Source organism: Canis lupus, chromosome 22 (genome assembly GCF_048164855.1).
Source record: "Canis lupus baileyi chromosome 22, mCanLup2.hap1, whole genome shotgun sequence".
NCBI lineage: Eukaryota > Metazoa > Chordata > Mammalia > Carnivora > Canidae > Canis > Canis lupus.
In genome coordinates this window covers 20,817,023-20,838,879 of record NC_132859.1, presented here as the reverse complement: position 1 = coordinate 20,838,879, position 21,857 = coordinate 20,817,023, and the positions used below count along the sequence as shown (strand labels likewise).

At 44.8% G+C, this 21,857-nt stretch overlaps 1 protein-coding gene and 1 long non-coding RNA gene across 6 annotated transcripts in view; one reads left to right on the top strand and one right to left on the bottom strand.

The window, feature by feature from the left end:
- EPHB1 (EPH receptor B1) overlaps nucleotides 1-21,857 on the top strand; it is a 473,975-nt gene that overhangs the window by 285,035 nt on the left and 167,083 nt on the right. The window lies entirely within an intron of this gene.
- Nucleotides 736-3,897, bottom strand: LOC140613984 (uncharacterized). The gene is made up of 3 exons (XR_012014894.1): nucleotides 3,628-3,897; nucleotides 1,738-1,877; nucleotides 736-1,204 (listed from the first exon to the last, which is right to left on the bottom strand). It is a non-coding gene; the product is annotated as an uncharacterized lncRNA (long non-coding RNA).

Genomic DNA, 21,857 nt, shown 5'->3' with positions numbered 1-21,857 from the left:
TTGGGTACTTTTTTCTCTAATGTTTTAACTGTTAGTAAACCAGGCTCAAGCTTAATCAAGGCTAGACTCAGAAGGCAAAACCCTCCATGAGACATACTTATGCACCTGGGTTGCCCTGGGGCCAAGGCCTGGGATGGAAACTCTCCTGGCATCAGGTCTTCTCATTTCCTCCCTGTGCCCCTCCATACCTTCTCCCTTGACTTCCCTGTCTGGGGAGGCATCTGTCTCTGTCTGATTTGGGTTGCCTTGAGGACTCCCTGCCCTCTACCATGCTCCATTCATTTCTGCTCCATCTCCACAGCAGAAATTCTCAAGCCTTGTGCATCCATGGAAATGCTGCCTCCAACATGCTTGATGCCTTGAGGCTGGTTGGTGCCTGTACTCAGACCCTGCTCCACAGGTCCTCTCCTGAGTCTGTGCCTTTTGGAGGAAGAAGTAGGATAGGGGCTGACCTGTACGTTGCCCAAAGCCCAGGGCAGGAGGAGGATGGTGAAGTGGGGAGCACTGAGAATGGGGCATGTCGGCTTCCCCTTGAGCCCAAGCCAGTCCTGCCTAGGGGGTCTCCCCGAGACTCCACTCTTCCAGGCAGCCTTTGGCTGAGGGTGGAGGACAAAGACTCACCCGAGAGTGAGTAGGACAGTCACAGATTGGCAAGGCAGATTTTGTGCAATCTATGTCCTGAGTAGTGAATTTATCAGGAAATTAAAACTGAATTCGTCTCACTTTCCAACCACTAATTAACAAAAAGAGGTCTGCTTATATTTGTTGCCTGTATTTGCCGCGGTCCCCCAGGAGATCAAGGGGCAGACGTTTCTGTGTGTGTGTGTGTACATCGTGTACAAGTACAGTGCAGGGCCCTGTGGTCGGTGGCAGCTTGCTGCTGCTGGGCCAAAGAAAAGGGAGCGGGAGTCCTCTCGTGGCAGAGTCGGGCTGTCCTGGAGGAGGGCAGCTGTGCCCGCATCTGCCCTGAGGGGCAGTCCCAGAGGATGCAGGCCAGCATCTCACCCCTGGCAAGCAGCAGAGTAACTTCAGCTCCGCCGTGTGGTCAGCCGTGCCCAAGGGACTGCAGAGCCGAAGAGCTAAGAGCGCTGGCTTCCTGGTCGACAGAACCAAGATCATAATCGCAGTTCTGCTTCCTTATTTGCTGCTGTGCTGTTCCATACGGGGCGCATCACTTCACCTCCCCAAGCCTCAGCTTCCTGGCCTGTAAATGCAAGTAATTATATTTGTTTCATAGGCTAGTTGGAAAGATCAGACAGGATAACATAGGCAAAGGTCTCAACGCAGTGTCTTCTTCCCTTAGTAAATGTTTAACAAATGGTACTGATTATTATTAGAAAACATATTAATTGGGTCTGTAATGTCTTAACACATTTGGTTGTTTTTAAAGTGATGCCTTTTAAGCTAAATTAAGCTGCCTGCTTAATTCAACTATATGCTTACTGCGGCATTGCAGTATAGACTGTATCTTTCCTGAAATGTTTTTCCCCTATATTTTTACCTTCGTGCTTTCTTTCCTTGATGTGCTTAATCTCTTGAGACATCTCAGAGGCAAGGCTGAGTATGAACAAGATAGGTAGGTGTTTAGGAGATGTTTGAGAAATGCTGAGGAATTTAAGCTGCTGTGGTACAGAGGTTCTCAAAGCGTGCTCCACGAACCTCCATTCCCACACAGGGTTCTTTTAGGAGGAATTCAAGGCCAGAGCTATCTTCATAATAAAATTTGATGCCACTTACCTGTTTCACTGTGTTGATATTTGCATGGCTGGTGGATGAATATTGGATCTGCCTGCCTGAAGCTGGTATTTTTAATTTTTGCCCAAGCAGACTATACTGGTAGTCATCCTGTCCTTTACCAACAATCACTCAAAAAACTCCTAGAAAAAACCAATGCCAGTTTCACTTAAGAATGCCTTGATGAAGCACTAAAAGTTAGTAATTTATTTACACCTTGACCCTTGAGTACATGTCATTTTAACCTTCTGTGCAATGAAATGGTAAGTTCAAATAAAATAAAATACTTCTACATCCTGAAGTATTATGGTTGTCTCAAGGACAAGCATTCATGTGGTTATTTGAGTTGCAAGCTGAACTAACCACTTTTCTCCGTTTGTTTTTTTTTTTTTTTTTTTAAGATTTATTTACTCTAGAGAAAGAGAGAGAGAGAACATGCATGCACAAGCAAGTGGGGGAGGAGCAGAGGGAGGGAATCTTTAAACCTACTTCCTGCTGAGTTCAGAGCCTGATGCAGGGCTCAATCCCAGAACCCATGAGACCACCACCTGAGCTGAAACTAAGAGTCAGATGCTTAACCAACTGAGCCACCCAGGTGCCCCCAAACTAGTCACTTTTTTCAAGGAACATAATTTTCAGTTGCAAGAACATCAGACACACAAATTAGGGCTGTTCAGACTTGGATACTGCATTGAAAATTAAGAGGAGTGAGCTTACCATTCCAATGAAAAACACTGAAGGTATTGGTTGCTAATGATAAAACTTGAGCTTTCAAGTAAAATTGGAGTTTTAGGAAAATTGATAGCTTACCATTTTTTAAAAAGAATATTAATGAATATATTTTTTGATACTGTATGATGTGTCAACATTTAGAAGATCTTCATAACTCAATGTACTAATATTTGCCAAAAAGCAATATGGGATGTGACTAAATCAAGCTTAGGTAAAAGTTGCTTTGACAATTCAAAATAGGGGCACCTAGGTAGCTCAGTCTTTAAGTAGCTATCTTCGGCTCAAGTCATGATCCTGGAGTCCTGGGATTGAGCCCCACATTGGGCTCCCTATTCAGCGGGGAGCCTGCTTCTCCCTGTGCCCCTCACCCCACTTATACACACACATTTTCTCTCTCTAATAAAAAAAAATAAAATCTTTTTAAAAAAGAAAATTCAAAATAGATGAATGTATTTTAATACAACCTGAATGCATAATTTTCATTGATCAGGTTTAAGATTCCACATTACAGCTAAACTTATTGAGTTTTAATGTAGTATCAAAGAAAAATATCCCCAATTATCTGAAAAGGCTACAATAACTTTCTCTCTACATTGTTTCCTTTTTTCTTTTTCTCTTTTATCAATTTTCTATATATCATCAGTCAAAATGACATGTTACATCATATTGAATGCAGAAGCATAAGTAAGGATCCAGCTATCTTGAGTCAAATATAAAGAGATTTGCAAGAACCATAAAGCATTGCTAGCCTTTTTTACCTTTTTTGAAAATATAGGTTTTTTTAAATAAAAATTTGTTGTGTGAACATGCAATAAATTTATTATTGGGGTTCTCAATAATTTTTAAGAATTTTAAGGGGCCCTGGAACCAAAAAAAAAAAAAAAAAAAGAGAGAGAGAGAGAGAGAATGGCTACTCTAACAAATGTTTTGTTCTTTCTGAGCAATATCTCTACCTACACTTTAAGTATGGGTGTATATGCCTCTCTCCCTCTCTGGACATGTAAGCTCACAGAGAACAGCTTCATATTTTTGTGTCATACCCAACAGCTCACACATGGCAGGGCATGTGATAGATGTTTGGTAAATATTTAGTGAATGGGTTAATGAGTTTAGATTGTCTCTCCACCTATAAAAATGGGACCTGTTGGCCCACAGGGTTACCTGAAATAATGCCAGGTTATGACCTCAGGCTCTACCATCCAAGAGACCTGATTCCTGTACATATCTGCTCTTTGGCAAATGTGCGATTTAAGTTAAGTTACTAGATTTCTAGCCTAAGGTATGAATCCTCCAATTGAGAAATAGAAATCCTTAGGCCCTAGTCCAGACCTACTGGATCAGAAACTCTGGAGCCAGGGCCCAGAGATCTGTCTTTTAACAAGCCCTCTAGGTGATTCTGATGCACCCTTAAACTTGAGAATTTTTATATCCCCTTTGTTCTCCTGTAAAATGAAGAATAGAACTCTAACTCCATAAGGTTGCTGACAGATTCCATGACATAATAATCATAGAATGCTTGGCAGTGCCTAAACCCTCACTAAGCAGGACCTATTCTTACCTTAAAGGATGAGAAAGCCTAGACTGTTTTACATCTTCAACAGCTATTTTCTTGTCCATGGCCCTAGCCCTTGCTCACCTTCTGTGGCCCTGAACCTAGGATGAAGAGTGTAGTTGAGCTGGAGAGAGAACAGAGATTCCCAGAAAGCCAAGGAGTGACAGTGTGTGGCCAGGCCCTCATGCCTTCTGTTTCCTTCTCCCTGCCTGATGAAAGTCTGTTGACCCATAGCAGTACAGGTTCCCTGGTCCTACCTCCATAAGGAACAGCACCCAACAGTGTAGTCATCTCCCAAAAAGACCTTGATGGAGGAAGAGAGAGGAAGAGAAGCGGGAGTTTGGAGAGAGGTCAAGGGAGGAGAAATTCTGAGCAAATTAGAGCAAGTAACCTTTGCAAATGGCAGCTGGGGAAGACAGAAGGTGAGAAACTGTCATTCCAAATTGCAAACTTGACAAAGGAAATGAATCCACGCCTTGGCAGACAGGTGCCTGAGCTTCCCTGTGTCACACTCTGCAGCCTGGCTTATCAGAGGCCCCATTCCTGTGACCCTATTGAAGGTCCATTGACATCTGCAAGTCTTCTTGTTAATTGGAAATGCATCAAACTGCACAGTCAGCAAAAGCCCATTGAGGATTCAGGGTCCCAGTAGGACTGGCTGACCTATTAACTGCGTCTCTGCCTGTAGCTCTCAATTTATATACCCGGAGCTCCCCAGGAGCAGGATGCTTCCTCTCTTGTGCATTGATTCACTCATTCATTCATTTATCCATTTCTGTGTTCCTTCCCTTAACAAACATTTATCCACACCCTGCAGCAGCCGCATTTTACTCTAGACTGATGGTTCTCAAACAGGTACAATTTTTTACCCTTTTCCCCCAGGAGGCCACTTGGCTTTTGGTTGTCAAATCTGGAGGGTGTGCAGGCAGATAGTGGTAAGAGATGATGCTCTTGAACATTTTACAATGCAAAGGACAGCCTCTGACAACAAAGAGTTATTTGGCCCCAAACATCAGTAGTGCCATAGTCAAGAATGCTGCTCTGGGTGGGAGATGGGTATTCGAGGGTTATGGAAGGAGTTAATACGTGGAGGTGGCAAATACCAGACTGTATCAGCAGAGGGAAGAACTACACAGTGCAGCGATGGCTCTAAGAGGGAGCATGGGGAAACTTAAGATTGTTCTCTCTAAGGGTTGATGGGAGGTGCTAGGGAGGGCAAGTGTGACTGCAGATTGAGGTCTCAGGGGAAGAGAGGAGGGAAGCATTCCCTAGTCTGTCTTTTGTCAAGTCTTAGAAAGTCTCTCCTCTCACGAGGGCAGAGGATCTTAGATTTGAAGTGGTGCCGTGGGGAATAAGGGGGCACGGTAGCCAAGTCTTCACACCCACAGCTCTGCCATGGGCATACTCATGGTGGGATCTAGTCCCATTTTCTGGGGCCTGTGGCCTCCATAGCAGGGCTGAGGAGCCCTTGATTATGGGACTTCTGTGGCTTCCGCTTCTTCCAGCTTCGTGAGGAGGCACAAAGTCGGTTCACTCCTCCTTCCTACCCCTGTGGGCTTGGTCGCTAAGCCCACAACATGTGATCAGAGAGGAGTAAGGACTTGGCTGTTCCTTCCTTCATTCATTCATTGATCAAACAGCCCTAAACACCAACTTTGTGCAAGGTTCTATGTAGGGGCAGAGGTGACTAAGCCATTCCCCCTGCCTGTGAGAAATTCAGGACTCATGGGCTGACTTCTAGACCTTGGAACTCTGTGTTCCATGTTCTTCCTGGTTGGAAACCTGAAATGGGACAAAAGCTGAATGGGCCTGAGTCTAGGTGTTGTTCTGCTGTAAGCTTCTGACGGTACCCCAGGACAAGCGGCCTGAAGGACCTCACCCTGGGAGTGAAGCCTGCTTCCCCCTTCCCTTATAATATTCACAATGTGAGTGTAAGCTCAAGTGTAGTGGGTTTTCTGTTGCGTGTATTCAGACTGACATAAGAACAAATTAGAGGGAATGATGCAGGAATGCAGACAAGCTATCATGTATGCGTGACTGTCATGCGGGCTGCTGGAGGGGGCTTTCTAGGATTAGACTATGGGTTTTGACTTATGTGTTGACTTGATAGCCTAAACTTTGAGTTAGATAGGGACTCTTATGAAGCCACTGAAATATAATGACCGTCCATAGCCCTTGTCAATTCTGTACAAGAGAAGACACCTTCATCCCCACTCCCCAAAGTGGCAAGGACAGAATAATAAAGGACAGCCCTTTAAATGAAAATGAATTTATCTTTGTTAAAACGTCCTGACATTTTCATATTTGTGTCATCGTACCACAGCCTAATTACATTGTGGGCACGCTCTCCTGGGGGTGCATCCTTTCTACATGGGAGGGTAAGTGGCCTTTAATTATCAGGGCATGCTTTTTGTTCCTCGCCGCTATGGGCCTCACCTCAGGCAGGAGTATCTCCTCAGAGCCTCTGATCCATCCTAGCTGCTGCTGAAATAAGTCAAGTGTCTACCACCACACGTGAGAGTCCTTCTATCCCTGATTTTCTGGGCTCTATTATCCTCACTTCAAGAATGGCCAGAAGGAAGGGAAGTAAGAAATGCAACAAGCTAGATGCTAGACTGCAAGGATCATCTCATTCTAGCCTACTCTTGGCCTGGGTCCTCCATCATCTTCACTCTTCCCAGAGTTTATTTTTTTCCTTGCAAACCTAAAGCAGGACCGAGGCACCAAAGTAGTTATTCTCTAATAATAACTCCCCCGACCCAGCCTTCTTCCTATCTCTGCATTAATGACTTAGTCCCTTGGTGGTTCTCTCTTGAAAATTTAGGAATGGCTCAAGCAAGCTGTCATCTTTCTAAATGATGTCTGATCACAGCCTCAAGATTGATTAGCACCTGCTTTCCTGCCCCCCCCCCCACCCCTGCAGGCATCTTTGAGAGCAACATTGCTGAAAGATAACAACGGTAGAGGCCTACGTAATTCATAAATGGCTTTGGCTGCGTGGGTTTTGATGAGGCAATATGGAAAATGATTGCATTAAGCATTGCTATTTATTTACTTGACTTTGTACAGGACAATCAATTTGTTCACGTTCTGTGCCTCCTGTCAGGAAGTTAAACAGCAGAGAAGGCAGGCTGGATGCATTACCTCATTGCTCTAAGAGATGCTGTCACTTCTCAGATCACTTTAGATTGTTTTTAATAACAGCATCTTTCATTCCTGTCCACTGAGGGAGCGGAGATTCTCTTTCCACAGAAAACAGGACACTGAGGAAGGTGAGGTCTGACCAGGAAAAAATGAGCTCATTTTTTTTTGAACTATATGAAAATGCTATTTCTGTAGGTCAAATATCAGCAGTTTCATACAGATCAACCTAATAGTTTAGCACAACCCCTTGCCAGAGCAGAGTTAATCTGTCCGAGGCAGGCAGGAATTGGTCCTGTTGGAGCCTTTAGGAAAAAAAATTCTAGATCCTTGCAGAAAGAGCCAGTCAGTATTCAGCCCTGGTCACAGTGAACCTCAGACGGTGGTTATGTAAGAAGACTGTGGGTCAGAGGCTGAACCGAACTCACAGAATGGGGCTGATGAGGGTGCATGCATCTCTGCTGTGTGTTGATTGAATATTTTTGGAGATTCTGGAAAATGTCTCAGAATGATAGATGGTCTCTGAATTTGAATAAACTCTGGAAATCAGACTTCTAGGTTGGAGGGAAAAGCTGTTTAGAGAAAGAAAAAGAGAAAAATAAAAGAGAAAAATTGCTTTTATTTAAGAAGAGTGGAAGAGAGAAATTGCTTAGACATACGGTTGAATTTGAGTTTAGGCTCTCTCAGCTCTGTGAGCAAGTCTTGTTGTCTCCAAGGACGTGTTTTTTTTTTTTCTTCTTTTTTTTTCTCATCTGTGAAAGAATCAGGTTGGTGTGATGGTTAATTTATTACATCAACTTGGTTAGGCCACGGTATTGTTTGGTCAAACATTATTCTAAATGTTTCTGTGAAAGTATTTTTTTTTTAGATGAAATTATCATTTAAATCAGTAGACTTTGCGTAAAACAGATTACACTCCATAGTGTGGGTGGACCTCATCCAATCAGTTGAAGAGCTTAATTTAAAAAAAAAAAAAGAAAAAAAGACTGACATCCCACAAAGAAGAGGGAATTATGCCAGCAGACTATTTCTGTACTCAGGCTGCAACTCTTTCCGGGGTCGTCAGGCTGTTGACCTATCTTCCAGATTTTGAACTTGCCAGACTTCATAATTGCATGAGCCAATTCCCTTAAAATCCCTCTTTCTTTCTCTCTCTCTCTCTCTTTCTCCACATACATACACACACACTCTGTTGCTTATGTTTCTCTGGAGCATCCTGACTCACACAGTGGAGAAAATAATTTTTAAGTTATCTCACTCATTCATTCAAGGCATGAGGAACCTGCTTGGGATCTGACATGGCACAAGGTACCTTGGCATTCACTTAACCTCAAGGAGACCACACCTGTTTCATTCCCTGCCGGGTCTCCAGTTCTCTGCAAGCACTGAGCACAAAATTTGTTTCTAGTAAAGATCATTTCTTTTCCATTTTCAGCTTTTAAATCCTGGGTCTGTTCCGGGCATGGGGAGTTGACTTGGAATTGGAGCAGGATGGTGTTTCTGGAAGACCTGGAAGGCCAGGGGTGAAGAGGAAAATTCAGAGAGCTCTGGAAAGATACTAGGAAGACTCAGGATGAGAGTGCTATGAGCTGAGCATCTACTTCCCTCTGTCCTGGAGGGCAGTATGGTGTCCCACACAGGTGAAGGAGGGCAAGCACTTCAGAGCATGGCCAGCTGAACTTGCCATTGCTGCAGCAAACACCCTGATCATCTGCAGGGAATCTAGGACTTTGCACAGCACCAGCTAGCATGGATGTGAGCTCACTGGGTCTTCACAGATTTATCATAAAAGATTTACATCATATACATATTTATCGTTCTTTTTTTCCAGATGCAACACAATTTCCACAAACACTGCATATTTATTCCTTATAAACTCAAATTTATTATAGATTCAATTTTCTTTTTCTCTGCATGGGTTTATCTTTTCCTTTCTGGGTATTTTCCTGATTTTAGAGATGCTTCCTTCCAAAGGCGTCCATTTATCCTTATGCTTCCCATTGCCTTATAGCTCCTCATGCCTTACGTTCTACATAATATTTCTCTGGCTCTCAATTTTCATTTTTACTCAAGTAAATTAAGATCTTTTAAATATGTAATTAACAGATGCCTACTGTCAAAAATTTAAGAAGTTAAACATAACAAGGAGTAGGCAAAATAGTACCCAAAACGCTGTTAATATTTTGGTGTGTTTATTAACTGGTATCCTCTTTTTCTCGTTTATTATCCTTTTGTGCCTAACAATCTAGTCTAAGCATTTTGATAGAAAAAATCATGAACCTTATTTTTAATGGCTGTCCATTTGGCTGTCTACCTTTGGGTATAATATCCTATACAAAACAATTTCCATAATGTTGGACATTTGGTTTGAAGCTGCTTTTCATAAAATGACTATGCATAACGCTTCAAAGAACATATTGCACCTACATCTCGTCTGCCTTTTGGGGTACATATTTAGGAAAGACTCGATCATAATGCTGGCTCACATCTAGTGAACAGTCCCGTGGGCCAGCCCTTTGCTAAGTGCTGCCTGGTTGTTTCTGAAGCAGCCATATGGAATTGATACCATGACTCCAACTTTTTGAAGATGAGAACACCAAAGTGTGAGGAGGTTACGTGTCTATAACTTGTCCATGGTGACCATTCAGTTAGCAAGTGGCACAGCCCAACTCTGAGGATGAATGGGCCCATGCAGTCAAGACCTGGTACCAGCCGACACTTGGTAGGTGCCATCAAGGGTGAGTGCTGGCATTTCTATGGTGAGACTTCCACGGCCCAGGTCTGAAAATGGGCCTCATTTACCCCTCCCTATAGGGAGTCTCTCTCTATCCCCATTTGTGCACCTTTCTTGTAGCCTAGAGGATAGGAAAGCAGGAAACACCTAGTACTTCCCTGGGTGCTCTTTCACTTGGAGTTCTCCATCACATCCCTAATGGCCTGGCCCACAGCTCTTCCATCTCCCTCATCTTAGCACCAGTAGCCCACCTATCAGCCACTAGCCTCTCAGAGAAGGAACAGTGTCCACTTCTGAGTCTCAGCCACCAATACCAGGTGACCATGATACCAGGGAACCTGTACATCACTATAGAGGATTGGGCTGCTCCCAGCAGAGCTGGATCCTTCAGCCTCCAAAGCCCCCACAGGGCGGGTGCCCACCACTGCATGCAGGAGGGGCGAGGCTCTCTCCTGCAGTGCTAGTGTGCCTCACAGGCCTCTCACCCCCTGGGCCACCTCTGCCTTGCAGGCTGAAGAAGCTCTGCAGACTCTTAGCACACTTCTTATTCCTTTAGACAGAGCAGCTTTGCTAGGCTCTTCCCAGAATGCATCCTCCTCAGCAGGCATTTGAACTCTCTAGAGCTTCTGGAAGGCCCCGTCATAGACAGAGCTGATGTGATGCTCTGTGTTTTACCCTGGAGGTAGCAGATTTCACCATCGGGGTCGAAGCTGGCATGGAGAGTAACTCAGGTGTGCTAAGTGTGCCCTGGGGCACTCCCCAGCAAAGGCAGGGTCACAGGAAGGCAGACATGAGAGGGCAACATTAAATCCAGGGCTGGGAGAAAGAAGTTAAATTCTGCCTTTCTATTCCACTCCGGTCTCATTAGATTTCTAGCAGATTTCATGCTTCCAAATGCATTTGCTACACAGAGATGCTTGGGGTTTCTTGGAGCCCACAAAGACAGATGGTGGGGAGGGGCGTGGCTGTGTGGTAGGGGACTCAACTCTGGCAGCAGGGCTACTTGCAAAGCAAGGAGCTTGAAGAGTATGGGAGGGGATAAAGGACATGAGCCCCAAGAGAAGATTCCTGCCCAAATGCAGACTCAGAGCAACCTGGTCCTCCTCAGCTCTGCTCAATACCCACCCAGGTAGCCTGTGAGAAGGATCCACTTATGCGGAGTGGTGAGTTCGAGAATCCCCTTGGGGCCTGCTCAGTGACCCCTGATTAAGTGGGTACTGGTATCTTGGAAAAACCATTAGACCCCACACATGCCATGGCCACATCCTTCCTGCTGCCTCAGATCCTGGGAGCAGGTGAGATGGGACCCGGGAAAGGAGCTAATGCAGGCCTAGAGGCGTCCTGGTTACACACATGTGCTCCAGGTGCCACATGGATATGTGGACTTCATGAGAAGTCCCTGGATGAGAAAGGCTTACAAGAAAGAGGGCCAAAAAACAAGAGATCACAGACCCAAGGGGTCTGGCGGCAGGTGAGAGGGATGGAGAGCAGGCTCCCCTCAACATCCAGCACTGACATCAGTGGGTTCATTCGCATCCCCCTCCAGGGACAGCTCCATTTGTCCCTCTCCTCTCCTTTCTCCTTTCTCTTTTTCTTCCTTCTCTATTATTCCTTTCTCCTTTGAGGAGTTTCTGGTGTGCCCTACCAGTGGGGTTATCGTGTCCCCCAGACCCCACATCCCCCAGCCCTATGCAGTTTTTAAACCTCCCACCTGGGCCTATGGAGGGACCGCTGTGCCCTCCATCTATGATGCTTGCAGGTGCCCACTGTCCCGCCTTCTCTCCACGGGACTGGCTCCCCTCTCCAGCTCTTCAGAAGGGTTCTGTTCCCCACCCCACCCCCAAGTTCCTGTGGCTTTAGTCGCTATTTCTTCCTTGCAGGTTTGCTGAGCATGGAGACCACATTTTCCAGTCTCAACATCAGATTCCCCGATACCCGTGCACAGATGTCATATGTATGCGTATGTCTGTACATACACACACACTGTATGTATAAGCGTGCATATGTCTGTAGGAAGAAACAATCTTGTCTTTTGTTGCCTTTACCAAAAGCCCCGGCCAACCTAGGCTGCAGGGCTGAGCCCCCACCCACTTGGGCATTGCGCTCCGGCTTTGTCTTTTACGTTAGCTTCATTTGAGCTGCCTTCTTTTAGTGAGTTTATTTTTCTCTCTCAACTGGAAAATCACATTTGATCAGCTGTAGAGAGCAATCAGATACCGAAACATTGGGATTTCGCCCCAGAGACAGCCCCTCCAAAGCCGGTAGAGATTCTCTGGGGCGAGATGGGACTCCCGGAGGGACACACCAAGGCCCAGGAGCAGTGGGTCAGGCAGACGGTGGATGGGCACAGATGGGGCCGGGGGGAGCGAAGCAGCCGCATCAGAGACTGGAGAAAGCCGTGCTGAGCGGAGTGGGTTTGGGCTGGTGCCTTCTGTCTGCCTCACTGTCTCCCTCGTTCCTCTGCTCTTCATCTCTCTTGATGAACGTGGCGTGGGTGGATGAGGTGCCTCGCGTCTCAGCACCGGTGTCGGCCCCTCAGCTGCCGGGGCGAGCTGTGCGTGGGAATGGTAGCCTCCTGGCCTGGCACTGAGCTCTGCCCTCTCCTCCCGCCTCCCCCCTCTGCTGCCAGTGGGCCCCTGCGGGCCCTGGGGAGAGGGAGAGCCTGGCCACGATAGGGACTTCTTTGCCAGCTTGCTTTTCCCACCAAGGAGAGCGTGGCTCTCCTGCTGCTGTAAAAACCATCTGAGCTGCACCTCCACCCTCTGCCCACATCAACCCCCCGGGGGGCCCGAGGCAGCCCACACCCCTGAGGGACCTCCCACCACCCTATGCACCCCACCTTTATGTGGCAGCCCGGAGTCAACGAAACACCTTACTGGCTACTGCTGTTCAATCGTCCCCAACATCAGAAGCTCAACCTGCTGCTTCACCGCTGGCCACCCACCCCCGCCCCACCACCCACGCTGGGCATCTTGGCTCAGCCATGGCCTCTCCTCCCTACAGGCCGCAGAGCTCTTGTTCCTTCAGCTGACACAGGGCTTCTGTGAAAGGGGTCTGTGGTCAGAACAATGTAGTGTGTGTGGGTAGGGCTCTTCTGCGGGACTCCACAAACCTTTTTGTATTGCAGTGTGCTCCTCAAAGACTCCAGTAGGGATATTTAGTATTAACCTTTCCCTACACTCTTTTGGCCACAGGAAGCTTTTCTCCTCAGAACACCTGATGATGCCTCACGGAAAATACAGTTTGGGGAAGCAGTGTGGGAGAAGCTTAAACTTGACTCCTCACTCACGCTCATGAAAATGATCCTCGTGGATATTACCAAACAAATCAGATTTGCAAATATTTTTCATGAACTACCTATGTGCAGGGTCTCAGCTTGGTCCTTGTGGGGTAGCAGATTCTTTTGCCCAAACTACGTTCTGTGATAAAACCAGGCAACTTATGTTGGGCTTCTCTGCAAGGTTTACTTATGAGGGAGGAAAAATTTTATCAGAGAAAGAGTCTGCTCCGGGTGAACACGATCATTTACTGCTTCACAGCTACTAAGCTGACATTTAGAATTCAGGTGTCACCAGGAGTGCCTGAAGTACCACGTTATCTGTGATATTATGACATGGGTCACATGCCTGGCAGCTCACCCCATTCCAAGGAGGTCTCTTGATTTGCCATTGCTTGAGGAGTGAACTCCCACCTCCTTGAAACAACTCAAAAGGAGGAGAGGAGAAGAGAGAGGAGGGGGACAGAGTAGAAGGAGAGGAGGAAGGTAGCTGGGGAGGAGAAGGTGAGGCACAGGCAGTGCCTTGCACCCCATGGGGGCTTGGGAGAGCAAAAGTTGCCAAGCCTCCCAGCTTCTATGACAGTGTCTGTTAGGTAGGCATGGCTTTTGTTTTTTTGTTTTTTTGTTTTTTACCTGTTTCAGGTATGGGGGAGTTTTGCTTCCTAAGGGGAGTAGAGGAGAATGGTAATAATGTAGACAAGAAAGCCACTATGTGTTCTATTCCAAATAGCATTCCAAGGCCTTCAATTCCTAGGGAAGTTGCATAGACTCTTAAAGGCCCTGTGGTGGGGGCTATGGGCTCTGGTTCCAGCTGTGCCACTGCTGATGTGTGACCTTGGTCAAGTCCCTTGGCCTGTTTGAGCTCCACTGTGCTCATGCATAAGGTGAAAATCAGTCCCAGCCACAATTCTCAGATGCAGTGGTTATGAGGGCTGAGCCAGGAGCCAGACAATGAGGATGGATGGAAGTGCTTTGAGTATATTCATGAATTTGTGCAATCATCACCACTATCTTACTCCAGAACATTTTCATCACCCCAAGAAGAAATTCACACCCATTAGTAGGCTCTCACTATTTCTACCTCCCCCCAGCCCCTGGCACCACTAATCTCCTTTGTATCTCTATGGACTTACCCACTCTGGACATTTCATATATATGGAATCATATAATCTTTTGTAACTAACTTCTTTCACTTTGTATAATGTTTTCAAGGTCCATCCCCAGGATGGCACATAACTGTACTATATTACTTTTTATAACTGAATAATATTCCATTGAACGGATATCCCACATTTTGTTTATCTCTTCATAAAGTGGAAGTCAGTCTGTTTCTAATTTTTAGTCCTTATGAATAACAATAAGTGTTTGTGTGTATGTTTTCACATAGACATATGTTTTCAATTCTTTTGGGTTTGAAATTGGAATTTCTGGGTCATATGCTAACACTATGCTTAATTTTTTGAAGAACTGCAACACAGTTTTCCAAAGTGGGAAACTGTTTCTTATTCCCTCCAGCAATGAATGAGGGTTCCAATGTCTCCACATCCTCTCCAACATTTGTTATTGTCCATCTTTTTGATTATAGCTGTCCTAGTGGATGTGAAGTGGTATCTCATTATAGTTTTAAATTACATTTCTGTAATGATTAATGGGATTGCGCATCTCTTCATGTGCTTATTGGGGCTATTGATACATTTTCAGAGAAATGTCTATTCAGGTTTCTTGTCCAATTTTTAATTAGGTTATTTGTCTTTTTATTGAGTAGTAAGAACTCTTTTGTTTTAAAGATTTTATTTATTTATTTGAAAGAGAGAGAGAGTGCGCACACATGCACCAGCAGGGGGAAGGGCAGAGGGAAAGAGAGAGAGAGAGAAAAAAAGAGAGAGAGAGAGAGAGAGAGTCTCAAGCAGACCCCATGCCCTGCTGAGTGCAGAACCCAAGGTGGGACTCAATCTCACAACCCTGAGATCATGACCTGAACTGAAATCATAAGCCAGATACTTAACCGACTGGGCAACCCAGGCACCCCTAAGAGCTCTTCATATATATATATATAATAGATGCTAGTACCCTAATAGGTATATGATTTAAAACTACTTTATTTGACTCTATGGGTTGACATTTCACTTTGTTACTAGCATCATTTGAAGCTCAAAAGCTTTTAATTTTGGTGAAATCCAATTTATGTATTATTTCTTTTTGTTGGTTGTGCTTCTGGTATCATATCTAAGAAACCATTACCTAAATCCAAGACCATAGGATTTATATCTGTGTTTTCTGCCAGTGTTTAATAGTTTTAGCTCTTATGTTTAGATATTCCATCCATTTGAGCTAATTTTTATAGTGCACTCTTTTAAGATAGTCACTTCGTTTTTATTTTTTATTTTATTTATTTATTTTAAAGATTTTATTTACTCATGAGAGACACAGAGAGAGAGAGAGGCAGAGGCATAGGCAGAGGGAGAAACAGGCTCCATGCAAGGAACCTGACATTGGACTCAATCCCGGGACTCTGGGATCGCACCCTGAGCCAAAGGCAGACGCTCAATCGCTGAGCCACCCAGGCGTCCCACTTCATTTTGTTTTTAATTTGAGTTGGGTCAGGCCAAACCCTGTGTGGATCACCATTTTGCAAGTTCTGAGCAAAGGTTCTATGAGGGCTCTCTACTTCTCTGTTAGGCTGCCTGCTTTTTGTGAGTTGGTGGAGAATAACCTAGAACCAGTTAGGAAGAGAATTTGGAGCAGGACCTCCAGCATCAGTACAGGCTGATGGGGGCTGTCATGGGCAAGGAAGTGTGCTGGGTCTCCTGATGAAGAAAGCCATAGATATGCTTGTGAGCTGGCCTCAGAACTGGGTGAGGCCTTGCCAGTTTATACTGAAGCTGACTGTAGGTTCTGTGGGCTCAGGCCTGGCATGTTCACTCAGACATGTCCTCCCAGAGCCCAAGCACTGGTCTGGTTTCTGGAGATCTGGGTCCTATTGTGATTTCTACTATAACCAGCTTTGTGTTCCTAGGTCACTCACTAAATCACTCTAAGCCTCTGGATCTTTCTCTGAAACAGGACATTGGGGACCTTGTATTAAAGATTTTGATAATTGCTTAAGTCACAATGACATGAGGTACTGCTAAAAGTTAAACTGGTTTGATCATGGAAGTGTTGAGTAGTGTTTCCCCAAGTGTGTTATCATACAAATGTGAGACACAGTAATTGTGTGGTCAAATGACTGAGAATCCCTAAATAAAACACAAATAGGTTTCTTTATTATGGGATTTTCCAGAGCCTTTCAAAGAAGATGTAGCCTGAATCTATTGGAGGGAGATGTGCTATGCAGCATTTCCTAAATTAGTTTAACTATGAAAGAAATATTGTAAAATGTGAATGCTGCCAATTTCAAACAATGTGAATGAAACCACAGTCCTGGAACTGGTCTTCTGTCTGTGTGTGATGCTGTGTGGATCAGGGGCCACATTATCCAACCTTGTGTATGGAAGTATGCCTCCCAGAGTGAACCTCACACATCGGTGAGGTTTTATAGGCACACCAAATAAAAGTCCATCAGTCTGGCCTACATGTTGGAAAGAGACTCTGTTTTAGCCTGTGGGTCTTTTCTGATTTTTACTCCTGGCTGATCTGACATTCAGGGATGCCCACGTTCCTCTCTTGGGCAGCATTGAAGGGCCACTCTGCCAAGAATCCAAGAATCCTCCTGACTTGTCCCAGATCAGTAGGGCTTTGGTCTTTGATCATGTCAGAGGTAGAAAGCCAGGTGTCTCTGGGCTCAGCTACCAGCACTAGTGGCAGTAGAACTGACCAGGCCATTGGATTTTATAATTTTAGACAAGTGTTTGCAATATTTTACATTCTTAAAATATAGATTGAGAGTTACATGTTGGATAGCAGGTTTGGAGGTGGGCATGGGGCATGAAAGACAGAGTTCTGGACCTGAGACAGGTAGATGCAAAGGGACATCAGACTGCAGGCTTTATTTTGCACGTAGTAAAAAATGGTGCATATGGGCAAGTGTTCATTATATTACAGCATAAGTATGGCCATTTGGGCCAGTTGATCTATCTGGTCTGTTTTCTCTCTCTCCACAAATCTGGAGGCTTTCTGGCATCAGCAAGATCACTTCCTTGAGGGTCTTTCTCAAAGGCTAAGGAGACCTGCCCACTGCCCACCTTCCCTTGCTGACCTCATCTGGTTCGGCTTTGGCACATGTCTTGCGAATTTTCTTCACCAATTGAGTATGTTTTGCTGGTAGAACTGCTAAGGAGGTCTAGATTTCAAATATCCATCCTGTTCATGCTGGGACACAGGTGAGGCTAACACAATCTCTGCTCCTGGGGACATCAGAGCCTCATTGAGGGAGACTGCACCCACATAACCACATCACAAGGCTGAGAGTAGTACGATCTCAAAGGAAGGCATATATAGAGAGGAGTGGAAAATTGTTTCCAGCTAGTCTGAAGGACAGGACACCTTCATGAGAATAGAATGACCTTTTAAAAGAGTCTTTAAAGATGGTAGGGCTTGAATACACTGAGATATATTCAAAGTTGGAAGGACTCATGTGGGTTTTTCCAAGAATTCATAAAGGGGAGCTGCAGTTATATGACAAGATAATGTGCTAGATCAGAATGTGCACAGTCTTCCATACTGGACTCTGGGGGTTGACAATTTAAAACAGGTTGACACCTCTTTCTGTTCTAACACCATTTCATTTGAGGTTCAGTGATGGCTTCAGAAAGTGGGAGGGTGCTCCTCTTAGTACTTTATTTTGGTAATGAGTGAAAAAGCTCATAGCTCTAAATACCATCTATATGCTAATGACTGCAGAATTTACATCTCCAGCCAAGACCTGAGCTCAAGAGTCATATATTCACCTGCTGACTTGACATCTCCCCTAGGATGGCTAATAAGCTTTTCAAACTCAATGCATCCCACTCGGAACTCTTGATTTTTCTCCTTCACATCGATTGCTCCCCACTCTTTAGCATCTCAATAAATGGCACCATCACAGATCCAGGTGTTGAATCAAGAAAGTTAGGTCATTCTTTTTTTTTTTTTTTTTTTTTTTTTGGAAGTTAAGACATTCTCTTTTTTTCCAAACACACAAGGGTTTATTTACAAGCTCGAGCTTGGGTCCAAGTATACCCGACACAGCGGAGCAGGGACTTGGACCCCGAAGTGGGTTCCAGCTTAGTTTTATGGCCTGGTCTAGACATTCTTGACTCCTTTCCTTAACTTAATATCTTCCCTAGCCCTGCTTCCACTTCACCAAATTCTGTTGGCCCCACCTTGAGAATACATTCTTGTCTCTGCTTTGTTCCATCTCCACTGCAGGGCTCAGCCCAGTCTACCATGCCTCTCTTTTTAATGAAATCAATTTCTTACCAGCCCTCCTTGACCAGACCCCACTCTGTGCTCTGAGGTATATCCTTCTGCTCTGTCCAGGCCCACAGAGGTGCAGCCACACTGACTTTCCTGCTATTCCTACTACCCTAAGGTCATTCTTACCTGAAACCTTTGCACACTATTCCCTCTGTCTAGAGAATTATTTCCTCTGATCTTTTGTGTGACTGGCTGTAAACTTAAAGTCTAAAGCACCCTCTACTCCTCATTCCTGTCCTTTCATTTCCCCTGTTCTGTTGTCTTCAAGGCATTTATCAATGAAATTTTTTTGTGCATTAATTTATTGTCCATCTCCTCCCCTTCTCTCCTCACTAGAATGGAAGCCCCATGAGCTCTATGAGAGCAATTTCATTTTTTGTCTAGCTCATTGTTGCATCCTCTGCACCTGCCACCTCATAGGAGCTCAAAAATATATTTTTAACATATTTATGATGGAAATTTTCAAACATATACAGAAGTAGAGAGAATAGTATAATGAACCCTCTTCTATGTATCACTCAGCTTCAACAATTTATCAACCCGAGGCCAATCTGTTTTCATCTATCCCCCTGTATTGAAGCAAATCCTGGTTATCATATCACTTCATCTGTGATATTTCAGTGTATATCTCTTAAAGATAAGGGTTCTTTAGGAAAAAAAATAACTACAATACCATTATCACATAATTCATAGTAATCCCTTAATATCATTGAATATCCAGTGAGTTTTCAGAACTGAATGTCTTGCCTTTTTTTTAAGTTTATTTGAAGTAGGCCCTAAAGAAGGTCTTTAAATTACAATTGATTTTTGGTGCCTTTTGAGCCTCTGATAATCATAGCTCTCTCTGCAACTCTCTTACTTTTTCTTCAAACCTATTTGTTGAGGAAACTAGGTCCAGCAGGGTATCCTATAGTCTAGGTTTGCTAATTGCATTCCAGTGGTGTTGCTTAACATGTTCCTCTGTCCTCTGCATTTCTTGCAATTGGAAGAGGTTTGATTAGACTCAGGTTTGTTCCTTTGGAAAATAATACCACTGCAGGCTCACAGTCTTCTGTCAGGAGGCATGGTGTCCCTGGTTGTCCCTCTGTGATGTTAGAGGGATTGATTCTTTTCATCCAGATCCAATATTTCATTTGAGTTTACAAAATGTTAACATTCTAATTCTGTCATTCTTTCTGCATATATTAGCTGGAATACTTTTAGAAGAAGCTTACCCTCATTAGTTATTTGGTTACCCTGAGGTATAGTTTGTATAAGAATGGCAGAGAAATGCTTGATTCTTTCTTTTATCAGATTTCAGGATAACAGTCTGGTTCCTACATCCTCCAAAGTTGACCAATTAGGATTTTTGTTTTAAGTATCATCATGAGCTCATAGATTTAAATATACTTGATGCATTTCAATCAATAGAAATATGTTGAATTAATGAGTGAATAATTGAACAAATGCAAATTTAGAACTTTCTATAGGCTTTCAGTTTTTTCTTTCCAGACTTTATAGTCCCAGATTTCATATGCAAAACCATTGCATGATTTTTTTTCTAGAGTTAATTCTATTCCTTGAATTTTTACTTAGTACTCTGGGGTTTAATTGAATAAGTAAAAAGCAAGCCCTGCTTTTAGGAATATTCTTATCCATCTGCTACTGAACAAAACAGTTTTAATTAGATCTCAAATCACTTCATTATCAAAATCCACTGATGTGTTTGCCACCTGAGAATGTGCTGGTCATTAGCCCAGAAGCAGCAGCACTGACCTGGGCCTGGTTCAGGCTCCTGTGCTGTGGGATTGGGCCAAATATCTCCCCCCACGCCTTAGTTTCCCCACCTGCACATATAGAGATGACACAGGTCATTACCAGGGCTCTTTCTAATTCTTATATGATATGGGGTGCCTGGGTGGCACCCTATTCGTAGTTTTGGCTCAGGTCATGATCTCAAGGTTGTGAGATCGAGCCCTGTGTGGGCTCTACACTCAGTGTGGAGTCTACTTGAGACTCTTTCCCTTTCACTCTCCCCCTTTTCCCTCCCCACTCACACTCTTTCTCTCCAATTAATCAATCAGTCTTAAAAAAAAATTCTTATATGATGGGCAACTGTCCTTTCTTCTTGCTACATGTAACCTCTAGATAAAGGCCATGTGAACATGTCAGAGGGGCAAGCAAGGCAGCAGTGCAGTGTTGAGGAGTTAGGAGGGAGAGGCCAAGAGAGAGAGGCCACCACCACACATAACTCAGCCAGCTGCTCAGAAGGACCCATGGCTGGAATACATTTGTTATTCTGCGAGCTGTTTTCTTTGAAAGCTTTCTAGAGTTTGCTAGGAGCTGTGGGTGTTCATCAGGTTAGGAGAGATTTCTGGAAGTGTTTGGTGGTCTGTCTGTCTGTCTCTCTTTTTAAGATTTCATTTATTTATTGATGAGAGACACGCGGAGAGAGGCAGAAATACAGGCAAAGGGAGAAGTAGGCTCCTCACGGGGAGTCCGATATGGGACTCGACCCAAGGACCCCAGGATCATGCCCTGAGCTGAAGGCAGATGTTCAACCACTGAGCCACCCAGGTGTCCCTGTTTGCCTCTAAAGGAAGAAACATGAGGGGCTGGGTACAGGAGCCTGGTGCTCTAATGCCTGAACCCTCCCACCCCTGACCCCGCATTTCCTGATAGGGCTGCCCCCACACCTTCAGTTCCCCTGTTCCCTGTCCCTGCGGCCCTCCCTGGAGGCAAAGGCAGCTTTGCCAGCCCCTGGCAACAGTGCCTGTCTGGGAATTCAGACATTCAGAATGCCAGGGAGTCTGCTGGCATTTTCCTTTTGTCTGCACAGGGGTAGATTGTATGAGAATCGATAGCCTGTATTCTGGGAGCTCTGATGAGCAGGCCTGCTGCTGAGTAGTTGTCTTCATCCCGCCCTCCAGTCACAGGACCCTCATCTTCCCATCTCTGTCAGTGTGCAACCCAAGAGCCCGAGAGGAAATCAGCTTATCTGATGCTCACGTGGACCTGATGAAGTATCCGGAGGTGATGGAATGTCTCTTCTTCCTGCTTCCCAACACTAGCTGCCAAGAGCTGGAGGACGATGGCCTTTCTATTAGCCAGGGATGGGGCTTGGCAAATAAGGGGGTGTTTTATCTTCCATGGCATCATCTTCAGCTCCTCTTACCCCCTCTGTGGGAGGAAGGGAGGCTGCAATCCCGCTTCCATCCCATCACCCTCACAGTTGTCCATCACTCTTCTCTTCCTGGGTGTGCAACAGTGGGCAGCAGACTCTAAGATAGAGGAGGTTTGCTCTGGACCCTGCA